Source organism: Mauremys mutica, chromosome 2, assembly GCF_020497125.1.
Source record: "Mauremys mutica isolate MM-2020 ecotype Southern chromosome 2, ASM2049712v1, whole genome shotgun sequence".
Taxonomy (NCBI): Eukaryota; Metazoa; Chordata; order Testudines; family Geoemydidae; genus Mauremys; species Mauremys mutica.
In genome coordinates this window covers 110307166-110326425 of record NC_059073.1, presented here as the reverse complement: position 1 = coordinate 110326425, position 19260 = coordinate 110307166, and the positions used below count along the sequence as shown (strand labels likewise).

The window sequence follows — 19260 nt, the reverse complement described above, 5'->3', positions numbered from 1 at the left end:
GTTGGGGTTTTTTTACCTATGACATCAAGTATTAAGATTGAAGTGCAAAATGTGGCACTAAATATCTTACTTGCAATTACTTTGTAACTTCTTGGCCTATTTTGAATTAATATTCCCATGTGGAATGACAGAAAACTCATAATAATCTGAAAGAATTATTTCTCACTTTCTTTCTTTGGCTTTCTGTCTGTCTATCTATCTTTCTATCAAATATGGGTGTTTGTGCTTGACTTACCTTGGGTGTGGTTTGTTGTTGTTTTGTTTTAGGGTTTTTTTTGAATGAGTGAAGGTGCTTCCCTGGGTTTGGGATTTCACTCATTTACACCCACTTAATTTAGAGTGCCAATTTTTCTTATCCAAATCACTGTAAAATACAGTGGTTTAACTACATAAAGCATGAAATGTGAAAAGCTTCATGGCAGGTGGGAGGCATAACAAAGAATAACTGTTAAAAAATGGAAGGACCCTCTCCTGCAAACTTTACTGAGGTGAGTGGATATTCTTACGCACGCAGGGAAATTGATTGCAATGGGGTTACTTGCAAGAGCAAAGGTTGCGTCCATTATTTTTTATCATCATCATTATATTTACTTGTTCTGAGAAGTTTGATTTTTTTCAAACAGTGGATGGTGATGCCTTTGTTGTTGCTTTTTTTTAATTAAGAGGTTAGGTTAGCACACATCTTAACTAGGAACTATGTCAATTTATATCTGAACTGACTTGAAGCTGATTCATTATTCTCTTCAGTAGTTTGAAAGTTGTCAGCTAGATTTCAGATAACCTAGTAGTGCTGGCACATATTGGGGCATATGGAATTTTTTTTAAATCTGCAGCCCTTGCACAAAAAAAAGAGTGTGAATTACTTACTATCCAAATTTGTAGCAGCTGTTCATTAAGTATACAATAATCTATGACATAAATCATTTCCCACAAACTCTTATTACTTATGTAGTAAATTTAGTTGAAAAAAAAGTAATTGATTTGATGTCTTTATTTAAAAAAACAGTAAACATAATATTTTATTAGAAATCTACCAGATTATCTAATGGAACCCATTAGGGAACAGTCTCCATTTAGCATATGGAAAATTCTTTGCAACACGTGGCAGCAGAGTGAGGTAGCTATGCAAGACACAGAGAGAGATTTTGGATATTTGAACATGTGCACATCTGTTAAACTCATTTGGTTTTCCTTTTGTGCTCAAGAGCATGTGGTCTTTATTTGTAGTCTTTCCTCTCCTGGTAGCAGCCAGCTATGATGTTGCCATATAGACATTCCCATACAGATTTCTCAAAGCAAGAATTGCTGAGACATAACATTGCCACAGACTTCTCCAGAGTCTATACCTAGAATAGCTGATATTAACTATGTGTGTGTTGAACTGTTTTAGCAGTACAAGGAGTGATGGCCCTCTCCATGTCACAAAACAAATCAACCAGAGCTGTAAAGTTTGAACCCACTTACTGCAAATACCAGCACAGGGCCCAGCCAGTAGATTCAGAATGGCACATACTCCATAAAGTCAGGCATTTGACAAGTAAACATTTACTCTTCGAATGACATTGGACCCATAACACCATAGGTTGACTCAGTGAAGGAGATACTCGAATACTTGAGATATTCCATTAAGCACTCAGATACCTTGATGAAGAAAACTCAGACAAATAGAAGGAAAGAAATTCTGAAATCGATAGGAGTGGAATGAGAGAAAGTGAACCATGTAGTGCTTGATCAGTTCGTGCTGGGGCACTAGTCACATAATGACCAAGGAACCCCTCCATTCTCAGAGAGCCAGGGGAAAGAAAGATGGGGCCACCTTCTTCACAACCCAAGAGAAGCACCATGAGTCATCTCTTCCCTTTGAGAGGCAGGAGTGGCAGCAGGGGGAACTCCCTGTACTGTTGGAGTATTTGCTTGGGTGCATGCAGAAGTACTTTTCTCCTTCCACACCTATAGTCCTCTACTGAGGTGGTGTTGGTGTAGTCCTCCAGAGTGCAGGGGTTTTGGTGTTGAAACTCCATTGAGATGAATGGAGCAGTTCACATCCCTCAAAGCTATCGTTTCAGGCTCTTTGGGGACTCAGGCAGACATGCATTGTTTATTCACAGTTTGTTTTCGAGATTTTCTTCATGTCCTAGAAACTCTTTTTAAAAATGAAAGCTGATATTCTGATTCAATCACGTGATTCCAGAAGTTGGTCTACCAGGCATAGGCCTTCCGTGCATCTGTCTAAATCTGGTCCTGTCTGTAACCACTCAACTGAATGACACTGCTGTTAGCCTGGGATGAGGCTTTGAAGCAGTGTCCGCAATAAAAGGAAACCACAAGCAAACACTATGGACTTGAGAAACTGGATTAAAGAACTCATATTTCCTAGTTTATGCATTGTGAAAATGTCTTACTTATACAACCTTGATACCTTTCAAATGCATTCCTTTAACTCTTAGCATACAGACATTTTCTTTAATACTGTATCCAGAAAATGAGTGCTGTGGAGGACATACTGGTACTGTATCTGCTGTGTCAGTAAAGGGTTCTCAGACTTACTCTTTAAACAGAATTTATTTGTAAGTGGCTTCAGTTTCACAGAATTGAACATCAGCATAAAGGAGATGAGAATATATTGATTCCTTTAGGATCTGTGTTTTTATTCAAACATATCTGTTGATAACCAATATTACTATGTATTTTCTGCTTGGTGTTTGTGGGCAGAGGGGGACTTAGTTATTTAAAATGTTGATTCTTGGATCAGGTATTAATTTAAAAGTGCTTACTACAAATATGGGATCTTCATAAATAGATGTATAGTAAATTTAATCCTATATCCAGATATCAGCAGTCGTGTTAACTGAGGTTTCACTGTATTAAAATGTGAGTTGTTATTCCTTTAAATAGTTTTAGTTTTCAAGATTCACAACATAATTGAACTTTTGAAGGATGTTATTTGTCGTTATAAAAAAGAATGTCTGCTTTAATTATGTCAAACTTTTTCAGTTTAATCCCTTGAAATTTACTTTTAGCAATAAAAGCAAATAACTGGAATATATTTTAGTTAAAGAATATTTGAGATCTGAATGTCACATTTTGCAATTACTTGAATAACTAGCAACATGATAATATATTGATGAAAGAACCTTTAAAATGGTGATTCTCTTTTGAAATTCTTGTTTGTTACTGTTGACCGAGCTTAATTGTGCTACACCCTTATATGTTTCTCCTGTGTGATGAGATTATGTTGTTAATGAAAAGATAAATGAATCTTTCTCTCTCGCTTTCTCTATACAAGCTAAGAGAATTTCAGACCAAAAACTTGACTGATAAAAGAAAGAAAATTCAGAGTTAAAGCTGACAACTTCCAGCCTTAAATCTTGAGAAGGCACAAAGGAACAACCTTTACAGAGATGGATTTAATATTTCTTATTAACTTTTTTTGTTCTTGTGAGATTGTGTCCCCATTTTAATGTGATTGCCTGCTCCCATCCACTCCAGATTCTTTCCCAGCCCTCAGAACTTAGAAATAAAAATAGCTTTTGCAATAGGCTCTGAAGGACAACAAATTTATGCTGTCAGACCAAGTGGGAGCAACTTTCAAAATCAAAGATCTCTGAACTGATCTCCATTGCTTACAGAAAGTAGCCGAAACTTATATATCATTTAGCAGCGTGAAAAGCAATTAAGTGAATGAATATTAATATGATGGAAAATGAATTAAAATGGTGTAGGGTGACTGATACTTTATGAAGAATAAACAAGATCTTAGTTGCCTCATGATTACAGTATTTTGGGCAATGACATTAAAGAAAACTAGCTACATTTATAAAAAAGTTCAGAGATACCTTTAAAGTCTGCAGAGATCAGACAAGGTTTTGGTTTTTACAGTTGCAATTGCCAAACTTGACTAGATCAGTGATTCATTTAATCTCCAGCCACTTCCTCTGACAGTGACCAGTACCAGATGCCTTAGGGGATGGTGTAAGAAATCCTGTAGTCCAGGGATTCTCAGCCTTTTTCTTTCTGAGGCCCCCCTCAACATGCTATAAAAACTCCAGGGCCCGGCAGTAAGGGGCGCCAGGGCTTGGGGTTTCAGCCCCACTGCAGGGGCCGCCGGGGCTTGGGGTTTCAGCCCCATGGACCCATAGTCGAGAACTGCTGCTGCAGTCGGCAATAATAGAACAACCTGGCCATAAGGGAAGTATCATCTTAGCCCCATCTGTTAGTGATTGACTTATGCCCTGAAGCATGAGAGTTTATATCGCCCATTGTCAAACCTCTCAACTGTCCCTCAGTCAAGGCACATCGCTTATTTTAGCCTCGGAGTTAATTGTTCCATGTAGATTTGTTGTCAATCTTATTGTTGACAATTATTTACATAAAAAAGAATGTAAAATTGAACTTATAGGCAGTTATTTACTCTCTAGTAATGGGACTCACGTCATTTTAATTTTCCTGTATAAAAGACTTGGGTCCATCATTATGTGCCTTAGTCATACATTATGCTCCACATTTGCACCTTGGCAGAGTGAGAGGCATGCTTAGTTGTGTGTTGTGTGTGTGTATGTTACATTGAGATAACTGGACTTGTTTAGTCTGCAGAAGAGAAGAGTGAGGGGAGAATTTGATAGGAGCCTTCAACTACCTGAAGGGGGTTCCAATGAGGATGGAGGTCTCGGTTGGATATTAAGAAACACTATTTCACTAGGCGGGTGGTGAAGCACTGGAATGGGTTACCTAGGGAGGTGGTGGAATCTCCTTCCTTAAAGGTTTTTAAGGTCTGGCTTGACAAAGCCCTGGCTGGATGATTTAGTTGGTGTTGGTCCTGCTTTGAACAAGAGGTTGGAGTAGATGACCTCCTGAGGTCTCTTCCAACCCTAATCTTCTATGATTAGATAATATATACATTTCTCTGTGTGTGTGTGTGTGTGTATATATATATATATATATATAGGCATAGGTACATATTGGAACAGATTACAAACAGAGATTATTGAATCCCCATCACTGGAGATTTTAAACAACAAGTTGGAGTAACATGTTTTTATTATCCATATAAGTGTTTTTGAACTCTACTGTGACAAAGTGGGAATGTTAATGTTTTGTCTGAATACTGTGTGTGTGCGCGCCTCAGTTTCCCTATGTGTTACTCAAGTATCTAGGTGGTGGGACAATGGTGTGTGTTCATTGCAAAGACCCCTAGAGGGCAGGTGTGACTGCCGTCTAGCTGCCTGGGCACAGACAATGCCCAACACCCTGTATCCTAGCAACTGATGGCCAGGGCCAATCTCCTCAAGAGCCAGCCGGAGGTGTTGGAGAACAAAGCGAGAGGTGGAGACCAGGTGACCTGTTTGCCCAGTAAAGAGACAAAGGACGGAGGAGGAACATCTGGGCATGAGTGAGGGTGGGCTGCTGGAAGTGAGTCAGTCTCGTGGTTGGGGATTGAGGGGTGAGAGCCCAAGGCTTTCGGTTCTGGATCCTCCCAAGATGAACATGGCAGAATGTCCCTAATTTCCATGCTAACAAGATCTATTCTAAACTGTGATCCCGACAACTAATAAACCCTTCTGTTTTACTCTGCTGGCTGAGAGTCACTGCTGACTGCAAAGTTGGGGTGCATGGCTCCTTTGGGGGCATGTAAGGCTTCCCCAGGTGTCCCATTCAGATGGATTCACTGTTGGGAGCTCACAGTGTGCTGAACACTCCAAGGTCAGACCCAAGCAGGCGCTGAAGCCAAGGAGGCTTGCCCTGAGAATGTGCCCTGAGGGGTTGTCACACTGCACGAGGGTCCTGTCTGAACTTCATTCAGAGTAATTCCAGAGCACTAAGCCTGTACACTCCGTGACATCGACTAAACTCTTGGTGTCAATATCATCTTATGATAATTAGTTCCACAGGTTAATTACTGTGTAAAGAATAGTTTCATCTGAAAGATGTCCACACAATAAACTGACAGATATTCAGTTATTCTTTATTGAAAAGATGAAGGTCAAGAGTCAATCCCACTAGAATTTGCATCTATGAGTCCAGGAAGTCGGGTATTACAAACCTGAGGCTTCTCCAGCTTAGCAATGTTAATATAAACTTTCCCATACTACTACTGAGCTAAGGTTTAAATAAAGAATCATCAGAGAGATTTTCTGAACACACATTTTCCAGTTTAGATAAACATGATTTTTCGGGACATCCACTCACTTTCAAAATGCATATTACAGTATTTACTCAATACATTGTAACAGCTCCGTCACACCATTACACTCTATCACATAAATGTGTCTTTTTAGGTATCTTTCTAAAAAATGGTTTTGAAAAACAGAAAAGACTTCTTAGAGTTCATTGCATTGTATCATGTAGGTACTACTACGTTTAAAGATCACTGATCACTAGACTGTAACAGCTATTAGAGATTTTATTTTTAAGTAGATTTTTAATTTTTAACAATTTTTTAATAATTTGTAATAATTGCCCTCCTTTTGCAGATTGCAAGTGCTTGCTAAGCTGCTGTAATTGACATCTGCAGAGGAAATTTCATGAGTTAAAAAGGATATTTACAAGGAGCTGCATTTTTTTCAAATGTATTCACTCTGTAGAGCCACACTGATCCTTTCCTCTCTCCTTCTCTTCAGATAGTTTAAACAGACTTCAGTCAGGTCTTGGAAAAGAACTGAAAATAGTTTTGTGGACAAGGCCTTTTGTAAACCAGGGTATGAGCATTTGAATGTTTTGTCAATTTGTCATTTTGGTTATGTCCCCTTTTGTGGGTGAGATGCACAAGGGATATGGGAATTGGGTATTTTACATCTCTCAGCTTGAGAGCTCTCTTAGCTCAAGCTATAGGGACTTGGGTTGCAGCTCTGCAGGATGATGGATCATTCCCTGTTCTGTAATCCAAGATGGCAGCTGTCACAAATGTACACTCTAATTTACTTTTGTACTGCTGCTCTAACTAGTTGCATGGCTTGTTAGGTGTGATTGTGGCCTCCCTGTGGTGTGACTCTGCATAGGGAGTAGATTCAGAAAAACACAAATTAATGGTAAAAAAACCAGATTTGTTAGATCCAAGTCATTTGTTGCTGTGACAGGAGTTGGGTTGAGTGTGGAAGCTACACTGGATTTGTTGCTTTAGTCATTATTTTATGGAGTTAACAAATTTAACAAGGCAGACTTTTTTTTAGTCTTTCAAAATAAAATTGTTACAAAAATGTTTAGCTATAACTTGTCTGTATTAAATGATGACATTAATCATATTTGCATCATGTCCATCTGTTTCTATTTAGGTATGTAGGTAGATGAAGAAATAATTACTGTATGACAGCGGGAGTTAGTCGACCTGGTTCGACCTCATCTACAGTAACTGCAGGTGTACATGATGAGCTTTGTGAAAATAAGTATGATGCAGACAATCTTCTAATGTTAAAGCAGTGATTTAACATGAAGGACATGTTGTTGCTCTCTAAATTCTTAAAACAAAGAATAACAGAAAACATATTACCTTAAAAGCCAACTCCTCATTAGATTATTTGTTTGCAGTGGCTTACTAAACTGCGGGTTCTTTACAACCAAAGGAGGGGTGTTGAATAAAATTATCATGATTCACTAGTAGCAATAAGAAAAATTTAAAAAACACCACTGTTTACATTTATACCTTGTCATCCCCACCCTTTAATATCGCCTCACAAAAAAGGAGAAGAGGCATCACTTTATTATTCTTCGGGGCTAAAACTTATAAACAGTGGTATTTTAAGGGGTAGATTCTGCCATATTTTAATTTGCTAAACAAAATTAAACATAATAGAACAAGTATTTGTTCTTCAATAATTATTCTTTCTAATAGCTGGTCTTTGTAACCATATGATGCTATCGCCATTATCCTTATGCTTTGTTTCCCTTTCCTTCCGTTTGTTTGTTATATCCATTTAATGATTTTTGTCTTGAATTAGATTGTAAGATCTTTGGAACAGGGACTATCTCTGTATGTTTGTAGAGAGCTCAGAAAAAGGTACTGTAATCTGACTTTGGGGCCTCTTATTGCTACCATAGTGTAAACTATAATTAGTGTGCGGAATTATAGTGAGGGCGGAAATGCTTCTTGATGTGGTAAGAGTGTAATGAATGCCCCTGTGAGCTTCATCTTCTTAGTCTCAGAAGCTGTCATGGTGTTCTCTTTTTGAGGAGTCATCTTTCTAAAACAAGATCATGTATTGTTTGAGCAGGTGAAAATGAGCTTTCATGTTTGACTTCATAACAGTCCACTCGCCAATGAAATTACCTTTCTCTTCCCTGTATGCATACTACAGCTGTATTATGATATCCAACTTCACACTAAGAGTATTGGCTGTTAGCCCCAGCTCTTTATGTCCCCGAGTATTACTGTTATACCTGCCAACCAGTTACTTTCATGTGCCTATCACATGGTATGTGGGGGCATATGCTGTCATGTTAATTTAAAACAATCCTTCAATCTGAGACTGCTTTTGAAGGTTAAATGGCACTGTAGAAAATTGTCACATTAACTGCCTACAGATGACCATAGCGTCCTGATTTTTAGGAATAAAAACTACTTCAGCCTGTGTAATAGCTCAGTTCTGCGGCAGTGCGTAACAGCCATCCAGTTATGAAAGAGTTATACATTACTGTGATTTTAGGGAACTTTCTTCTACCCACATTACATTTTCCTGAAAGTCAGAGAGTATCAGTTGAAATTGTAAATTGAGAGATAAAAGCTAGCTCTTTGGAGCAGAGGCAGTCTTTTTGTTCTGTGTTTGTGCAGCGCCTAGCACACGCCATGACTAGAGCTCCTGTGTGCTACAGTAATAAAATAATAAGCTACACTCATGCCACACACCCCTGGAAATTCTAGGACGTTATGCCTGGAATTGTAAGATGGATAGGACAATCCACAGGCCTAGTAGTCTTTGCAAACTGCTGTATGTGGACACAGCACATTGGTGAACTAAAAAAAGGATGGCTGTTGTTGACAAACCTCTGCTTTTGCAACAGTGTAACACTTTATTATAAACCGGGCCTTGGTGAAGAGGTTTTTTTCAATGGTTCCTAAAATGAAAAGCATGTTTTCAGTGCCATATTTTCAGGAACAAAAGTATTTCTCATTTTCCCTTTCCTTTAGTTTAAACATGGTATGGAAACTGATTACTTTTTACCAACCAGAATTAATAAAGTTGTCTGGACTGGTGCCTTCTGTTTCTGAAAATTCTATAGTTCAAGCTTTCTCTAGATAGTCTTATCTTCAGTTTCCTTCTGCTGTATCCAAATAAAGCCGTTGTTTTGATAGTAGAATGGGAATAAGTTAGGTGAATTAGATATGTCTAGTTCCCAATTTCTTAAATACAGAAAAATTGATGTCCCCCTTACCCTCTTGGTTGTGTTTTTTGGCTGTTTTTTTGCTGAGGTAGGCATTGTAAACATCATGTAGTAATAGGAATTTGTGCTGTTTCAGTATCTATTTAATACCAGTGGTTATATATTTCAGCAGTTCAGCTTTTTAATGTTATTTTAAAATAATCATTATAATATTTTATACATTATTTTAAAACAAAGTAATAATTAGAACAATTGTCCTCCTATTCTTTATAATTGTCCTCCTATTCTGCTTGTTTTGCTATTATTCTTCTCCTTCTGACAAGGGCAGAGATTTAGGTCCATGTTAGAATGGGATGTTAGTTTTCCTGTCCTAGATTGATTTTAAAATATTGACAGTTGTTTAAGTAATAGTTGCTATGATTACATTTAGTTCTTAGTTCAGTAATAATACTCTCAAGTTTATTATGTGCATCCAAATATATGGTGATATATTTAAATATTTAACTGCATTTGCATGTCCATTCAGTGACAGTAACAGTAGGCATGTCACATATCCCTTACACTGTTCAGACATAGAAATGCTGATGAATATAGAAATTTTTAATAAAAGGGAAATATGTTGATTATATGTACATATACGTATGTGCTCATGTTTTTTCACATATTTGTTTCATTGTATAGGTTATAAATCAGCTTGATAAGCCATGTTATTTTTCAGAGTACGAAGCAATAGTATATCTCACATAATGTTTTTAATAAAAAATGACAGTTGGCATGCTAATAGCATAAATAGTAGTTGAAGTCATATTAACATTAGAGCCCTCAGGGAAAATAAATTGGAATGAATAATTTTAAAAATTAAAAATGTAATATTTCTATAGCTAATCATTATTTTTAAAGAGAATGTCTTGAATTAAACTGTTTAATGTAAGAGAAAAACTAATAACAGGAGAATATGTAGAGGTTGTTAAATCTCATTCACATGTAACCATACAATTAAAACATCATTACTCACGAGACACATAATGGTTATGTCACTAGTGTGGAAATTTTCTGTGTATATTCACTTGGGGACTGTAATATAGGTTACCTGCGGCGTGGGGGAGGGCCTCAAGGTTCGTTTTGTAACCCACATGTATTTTATATTGGTTGTAAATTGTGTGTGCTACTCTTGAGTTGATGGTCTCTCCATTTTATAATAGAAATTAAATTTTCAATGATGACTGTTTCATTTATTACATTTCATGATATTAAGAAGAATATAATTTTAAAAGGTTTCTGCACAGGGTTTGAGTGACTGCAGGAATAGAAGATTCAATAATATATTCTCCATGCCTGTACTGCTTTTCTCTTGTATTTTAAAACATTCTTTGTTTTAAATTCTTCCAACCTTTTTGTTATCCTAGAGCTCTCACGTTGGTTGGGGAGAAAATGGCTAAATGGTATTGCTAAATGACCCTCATTTACAGCATCTCTGTACGGATTTAAAAATGGAGATAGCAATACTATAAAGAAGCAGGGAGTAATATAAACTCTGTTCCTGATTCACTTAGCTGAAAATTGCAATTCAGGTGCCAACCCCAAGGTAAAGATGAATTCTCGAGTCCAAATACCTTGCAGGTTACATACATGAGGATGTGGAGCCAGAGCTCTTCCTATTCTTCGAAAATCTGGAGAAAATATTCATCAGTAAAACCCAGAAATCAGAGATGTTAATTTTCTTCTGCATCGTCTGTGTCAGAAGCATCCCCACATTGCGTCTTTGGTGAGCATTCTCTCTGTGCAGGAGGGAGAATCTGTAAGGACTGTGGCAGATTTGAATTAGTGTCCTAGTAGTAAAAGACTGTACAACAGTACCAATGCTCTGAGCTACTTATTCTCCTCCTTGTGTGATTTTTGTCAACTATAAATTCAGCACAACTACTTCAGCTCATAAAGAAATGAAGGAAACGCTATATCTCTAAAGTACTCTGTCTTGTTTAGGGGGGGAAATGAACTGTTTGGTTGGTTGCAACTGTGTTGCAGGGCCACTTTGTGTGTCTGTGTCTGTGTGTGTGTGTGTGCGCGCGCGCCTAATCTTAGTTATTTGTTAACATTAGTTGCTGTGAGTCTGTTGTCTTTAAACACTTTCAGTGATTGTTTTCCCAGAGAATCTTGAGAGATTAAATCAGTTTCATTTGTTCTGAACAATGGATTGTGGCAGGAATTCTGTGCAATGGCGGGACGGCTGCACCTACTTTGTTGATTTAAGCTGTCAGGAGACATTGACTCATGTACCTAATACTAACAACTGCTGGGGCCAGACAGTTCAGCCATAAACTGTGGCCAGCAAACTATTATGTCCACTTAGCCTATTCTCCTAAAGTACCTCTCCCATCTTCATTGGTCCCTATACCCAGAAACACTGGACTATGACTTTATGTATTATTTTGAAAGCCATCAGAATTCTACTTCTTCGTTCCATTCATGCCTGTCATTTATTTTCTAGCCACCTGCCTGGGGGGAACTGTTAATGACTCCATGGAAAATACACCTCCAAAATACACCTCCAAAATCACTTTTAAGAGAGATGGTTAATCTTTATTTCTTCATAGTTTCTTACCTATTTAATTTCTTCATTAAACTGTTTCCTTCAGTAATAGACTATAATCTCTGTATTCTGCTGTTACCTACTAACATTTTATTAAGAATTCTGGCTTGGGAGTTTTGTCACAACCTTGATTTAACCACAACTGCAAAGGAGTACAGAGAGTCTGTGAGGCTTATTTTCACATGGCGTTTATTAAGATCATCTGCTGATGGTTGGAATCTAAATAAAATGAATAAAGGCAACGTGAAGATGACGGAATGTCTATCCAACTGCAATTTAGCAGGCAAAATAAATATATTATTCACAATTTAATTATAAATGTGCATAGGTTAAGTGCAGCATTAAACTGTAGTTTAAATGTTGCTGGTTTTGCATGTTAGAGATGTCACCAGAAAGATGTTTTAATTTTTAAATATGGCATTCTGGGGTAGTGATTTAAGGAACAAAACTAAGTTATGGACATGATTTTGAGAGTGGTTTGAATCTGGCCTTCAGTGCCTGCAATTTTATGGGTGCAGTTAAGGTCATTTAAACATCTAAATCAGTGGTGGGCAACCAGTGGGAGCTGCAGGAAGCAGCGTGGTCTGGCCACCACTTTCTGCAGCTCCCGTTGGCCGGGAACAGCGAACCGGGGCCACTGCGAGCTGCGGGCAGCTGTGCCTGTGGACAGTCAATGTAAACAAACTGTCTCACGGCCCGCCAGCAGGTTACCCTGATGGGCCGCAGGTTGCCCACCACTGATGTAAATACTTTCCTGTGGTCACAAATTGAGAACTTAAACATCCAAATAATATTAACTGTGCCTGCAGTTATTTGCAAGCTAGTAAAGGGAGAACAACTTGTATAAATCTGGTCCATATGTTAAATTTATGGCCTCTTTCATAACAAACAACAAAACTTGATAAACTACATTGAACATTTCAAAGTGATATTAAATCAGTGAAGTGGATCCAGTACCTAAAGTGATTTATTGTAGTTCTCTAATAGGGTTCCCAGGTGTCTGGTTTTCGACCGGAACGCCTGGTTGAAAAGGGACCCTGGCGGCTCTAGTCAGCACAGCGGACCAGGCTGCTAAAAGTCTGGTTGGCTGCAGCACCAGGGGGGCAGGCAGGCTCCGTGCCTGGCTCCACACAGCTCCCAGGAAGTGGCTGGCATATCCCTGCGGCTCCTAGGCAGAGGGGTGGCCAGGGGCTCCACACACTGCCCCCGCCCACAGGTGCTCCCCTCGCAGGAAACTCCAAGAGCCCGTACCCCTTCTGCACTCTGAAGCCCTTGCCCCACCTGGAGGCCCTTCCTGCCCCTTGAACTCCTCATTTCTGGCCCCATCCTGGAACCCACACCCCCAGCCCAGAACCTGTACCCCCTCCCACACACCAGCCCTCTGCCCCATTCTGGAGTCCCTGCCTCTGAACCCTGGAACCCTCTCCTGTACCCCAAATCCCTCATCCCCAACCCCATCCCAGAACCTGCATCCCCAGCTAGAGCTCTCACACCCTGCCCCTGACCAGAGCCCCCTCCTGCACCATGAACCCCTCATTTCTGGCCCTATCCTGGAGCCCACCCCCCAGGCTCAGAGCCCATGCCTCCTCCCATACCCCAACCACCTGCCACAGCCCAGTGAAAATGAGCAAGTGAGTGAGGGTGAGAGAGAGAGACGATGGGGGGTGGGGATGGAGTGAGCAGGGGTGGAGCAGGGGCAGGGCCTTGGAGAAGGGCATGGCCTGGGCGGGGCCTCAGGGAAGGGGGCGGGGCAAGGGTGTTCGGTTTTCTGCTATTAGAAAGTTGGCAACCCTATTCTCTAATGAGCAAATATGCTTTGTCACCCATTACATGATTTCAGTTAAAATATTGCCAACCCCAAATGTTCAAAAACAATGAGTCAGGCCCCAAAATATCACAATTTGGCTTAAAAATCAAGAGATTTAAAAAATTTGAGGTTCTTTGAGCCTTCAGGGCAGGGCCGGCTCCAGACCCCAGCGCGCCAAGCGCGCACTTGGGGCGGCATTTTGCCGGCAAGGCGGCAGGCGGCTCCGGCGGACCTTCCGCAGTCATGCCTGCGGGAGGTCCACCGGAGCCCCGGGACCAGCGGACCTCCCGCAGGCATGACTGCGGAGGGTCCGTTGGTCCCGCGGCTCGGGTGGACCTCCCGCAGGCACATCTGCAAGAGGTCCCCCGGAGCCACGGGACCGGCTACCGGCTGCGCGCCCCCTGCAGCGTGCCACCCTCCTTGGGGCGGCCAGATTCTAGAGCCGCCCCTGCTTCAGGGTACACTTGGGTCAAACTTTTTGCCAGAACCACGAAGGCTAGATACTAACTTTAACAAGGAAGAAAGAAAGAAAGAAAGCTGAGATTCTCATGCAATCACTTGTTCCCACAACTGGGCTTTACATAAAACATTAAATTTTGTGACATTTGTATTAAAATCATGAGTTGGCAGCACTGTACTTGCATATCTATTCCTTCCTCCAGAGCAGCTTTATTCACGTACACTACGGCATAAGGGAAAAAACAAGATTTTAAATATTGAAATATTTGTTGTTTTATTTACTTGCTCTTTAACTGAATATTAGTGTGCACTAATTGATACTGATTTCATTTTGCTCTGCTTTTGATCGGAGTATCTAAGTGAGTTGTGTGTGTGTGTGTGTAGGACAGAATAAAAAGCTGCAGGACTATAGTCATCAGGTAAGACATGTATGTCACATGACAGGGTAACTTTAACTTTCCCTTATCAGTACAAGCAGGGTAGTGATCTTCAGGAAACCTTGCATTAATCTCAGAGTTTAATGGGTAGCAATTGCTTGCCTTAGGGATCATTTTGGCACACAGTATTTCAGTAGTTGCTTCCTCTCTCTCACATAATTTTTTCCTCCAAATATTTGTCTAATTCTTGCACAAAACTGTTTGTATAAGCGGCTTTGTTGATACATCTTGCAGTTTATTCCCTATATTAATTACTCTTTTAAAAATTGAAACAATCCAACCGTCACTAAATGATTTACTCATCTGTCATAGATTATTTTATTTTCATACTGGCTACTCTAGACAAATATGAGCTAGAGTGTGTGTGCTTTAATTTTACTGGTCTTTTATTCAATTTTTTATGTTTTTTCCTGTCCTAAAACAGTTGTTGGGCCTTGTATCTGAATGTCAGTGGGGTCAAAGCACTGTACTGTGTTTCCGTTTACTGTATATCAAACCTACCTCATCTGCCCAATAAATGGTGATGCAAGGAGCTACCAACACAGGCTTATCTTCTGTACTGTGTATTACATTTTGCTTGTAATTTGAGTCAGGTACCTCTATGTGAGAGGAGGAAGAAGAAAATTAGAATTACAGGTGGAAAAACAGTTCACAAGAACTGAGGTGATTCCCACACTGTTGCATTCCTAGTGGAAATAAGAAATACATATGTATAGAGAACTTGACAATTGAGATTTTGTTATGTCCTATCCAGATTACAATGAATTTACAATAAAGTGTGTGCCCACTTTGTAAAATACGGTCTTAACGACATTCGTCAAAACAGTAACTTTGCATGTGAACATAAATAGAACAGTGTATGTCATGATATCACAGCTCAGAGCTTTGCAACAGAAAGAATGTTTGAGTGGTTATTTTATCATCTAAAATGTTTCAATATGATGTAAGGCTATGCTAATCATTATATTGAAGTATGCTCGCCTGATTAGATTAATGTCTGAAGAATTCAGTAAAGTTAAATATTAATGGGGACAGTTTCTGGTTTATCATGATTTGTGCTACTGGCTAGATAAGAATACTTACTATGCTTTTAGTAGACTACAAAAATACATGAAATATGTTACCAGACTTTCATTACACAGGGAATGATGAAAGCTTAAATCTTTTTACGTACATTTTCACACAAATTCCTTCTGCTAAAGAGTTTTAAAATGAAGTATAGTCATTCTCAAATGTAGCTGAGGTATAATCCTTTTTACAAAATTGTTATTAACTAATAATGCAAATAAAATTTGCCAGAAGTAGAAATGTCAATTGAAGACTTTAAAACAAAAAGCTGCCCTGTCATTTTCATTATATGAATAAATATTACTTTAATATTACACTAATATTTTCCATATTCTAGGACAGTGGTCCCCAAACTGTGGGGCATGCTTCCCTAGGGGTGTGTGAAGAAATGTTCAGGGGGGCCCAGGCCAGCCCCCACGGGGGGCAAAAAGGGAATGCCACACTTCCAGCCCTGCTCCGCCCCCAGACCAGCTCTGCCCCCATTCCCATTCAGCCTTCAGGCCCAGCTCTGCTGCCTGGCCTGATCCACCCCCAGCCCAGCTCTACCCTCATTTCTTCTCTGCTGCTCGAGCAGCTTCACCTGTAGCTCCAGTTCCTTCCCCACCCCCAGCTCTGCCTTCAGCTCAAGCTCCACTGCTGAGGAAGCCTTGGCTGTGCAGCAATGGAAGGGGGAGAGGGAGAGACAGATTCTATTAATGGGGAGGAAGGGCCGTGGCTGGAAATATTGCACACCACTGTTCTAGGACATGTTATATTCTGTTGTTGTTATTTTGTTATATCAATATTAGCCCCCTGCCCGCAACAGGTTTCTGTTCCTTCTGTTTGAAAATGCCAATTTCCACCTGATAGCTAAAATATTTGCATTACAGTCTTTAAAGAACTGGGAAAACTTCAGCAAGAAAGAAACACAATTGTCACTGGAATTAGTTATTTTAAAAAAGAAAACCTGTCTTCCTCTTAGTCAGGACATTCTTCCAGCTGATAATTTTTTAAACCAAAACCGAAGTAATAAAATAACACGTATAAAAGGTAAAAATAGTTGTAGCCCTGGTGGACATCTGTCCCTTAGAACTTGGCCTTAAACCACAAATTCATTTTACCAAACTACCACGGAGCCATAAAATTGAGAAGACATTCTGAGGCTGTTCACATGGGCAGTATTAAAGCTGATGACCTTGAATAGAAAAAAATTGCATCCCATTATCAATCTCCTGAGCATTTAATCTATAGACTTTTAAAAATACTTTTGTACTTAAATCTTAGACAGCAGCAGGATATGCTGTTGTGCTGCCAACTAAATTTTAAAACATATTGACTGTAAGTTTTAAGGTATCTGCAGTTTAGTGAACCATAAAAAGTGACACAGCTCACTGAACTGAACAGCAAACAAAATTGGTAAAAGCATGCCTGGGGCAACAGCTTTTATTGAGTTTATATTGTTTTAAATTTTATCACGCCTAGCACGTGTAATTATTGACAAATTAACCCTTTTGCATTTTCACTCTCATCCTTTTCCTGTTCCTGATTTTGCTCAGGAAGAATCTTTGTGGGATATTCTCTGCATTTTAGAGTTGCTTATTTGTTTGTTTGAATGTCCTTTATTAGAACTTAGCAACGAACAGTTGAATCTTTGGGTTATTGACAGTGGCTCTGTCACTGTGCCTCAGTGGGTCACTGCTGAGAATACCAGATTCAAGACAAACTGCTGAGAAATGGGGCAGACTGACTCCCAAACTGATGGTTATTCTTCCGTAAGACAGGGGGGCCCTCGCTTTGGCGGTTATTCGGCGGCAGAGGGTCCTTCCGGAAGGACCCTCCGCTGCCGAATTGCCAATGACGACCCGGAGCGGAAGAAGCTCTGGGGGCCCGGGCCCCGCGAGAGTTTTCCAGGGCCCCTGGAGCGAGTGAAGGACCCCGCTGCAGGGGCCCTGAAAAACTCTCGTGGGGGCCCCTGCGGGGCCCGGGGCCTGGGGCAAATTGCTCCACTTGCCCCCGCCCTGGGTGGCTCTCCCATAAGATATGCCAAACCAGTAACAAAACTAAACTTCCGTCTCATCACACTGGTTAACAAGAAGTCAGAAATGCAGTCTCCTTAAGTATCCCAGCCCTTGTTTCACCACTCAGACAGTAGACTTAATGAGGCGTGGTCATTTAAAACCATCATCAAATGAAGTGTTCTTCTAACCCAGGGGTAGGCAACCTATGGCACAGGTGCCAAAGGTGGCACGCGAGCTGATTTTCAGTGGCACTCACACTGCCCGGGTCCTGGCCACCAGTCCGGGGGGCTCTGCATTTTAATTTAATTTTAGATGAAGCTTCTTAAACATTTTTAAAGCCTTATTTACTTTACATACAACAATAGTTTAGTTATATATTATAGACTTATAGAAAGAGACCTTCTGAAAACGTTAAAATGTATAACTGGCATGCGAAACCTTAAATTAGAGTGAATAAATGAAGACTCGGCACGCCACTTCTGAAAGGTTGCCGACCCCTGTTCTAACCCCAAGAGATCAACCACATAGCCAGGTAAATATATATCTCAGATTTTACCCACTAATCACACTGTTGCCAATCTTTTAGTGTCTAATATATAAAAGTATTTATAAGAGAATAGAACGAGGAGAGAGTTAAAATGGTCAAGGAAAACTAATACATACAATCAGTGCAAAGTTCCTGGATCAGGTTTGTATCAGTAATGGAATAAGCTGCTGGCTTGTAAAGTCTCAGGTAACTTCCAAAAGATTGGGAGGTCCTCAGTCCTTTGGTAGGAATGCTCCTTTTAGTGTAAGTCCATAGTCCAAAGATCAGAGCAGGAAAGAGGCAAAATGGAAATGCTTCCAGGGTTTTTAAATACCTTCTTCCATGTGGAGGGAACTTCAGTCTTAGTCTTTGGAAAATTACAGGCACAAGATGGAGTCCAGGGTCACATGAGCTAATCACATGCACTTGCATGTTTCAATGAGTCATAGAAGCAGCCATTACTCTGGCTAAAACATCTCTAGGAAGGCCCACCAGGCAGGGATAAACTTCTTCCATGGCTCATTATATTCATTAACTGGCCATCAACTTGAATCATCCATTCATGATTTGCTGGCTAGACAGGATGCAAACTAACTTGTGGGTTATATATAAATACAGATATATAGTCAATATTCATAACTTTAAATACAGAGATGGTACATGCATACAAACAGGACAATCATATTTTATAGATTGTAACTTTTCCATTGATAATTTACATGACATACCTCAGATAAGGTTTGTTGCATTTATATAACAATGGTAGCAACAATAATATACATGGTCATATTTTAATCCTACAACATCACAGGTTCCAAAAGAATTAAAAATGTGTTGATCATGGAAGGATGTGTAACTAAAGTATTCTAAAGTGGAGTGTTTTCCAGATCTTTCCTTTTGTCCACCAGTAAAGCAAATGTGTAATATCTTGCATGCAAGAAAACCTTTTTCTTTACCTTCTTGGGTCACCTTTTTCACACAAAGTTTGAGACACACTGGAATTACCTTTCCAAAGGTGCTGCTATTTAATTTTTATATATAATTAATATATATATAATATAATA

General features: G+C 39.7%; 1 protein-coding gene across 2 annotated transcripts in view; it reads left to right on the top strand.

The window, feature by feature from the left end:
- CDKAL1 (CDK5 regulatory subunit associated protein 1 like 1) overlaps nt 1-19260 on the top strand; it is a 636289-nt gene that overhangs the window by 424475 nt on the left and 192554 nt on the right. The gene's annotated exons all lie outside the window — the stretch shown is intronic.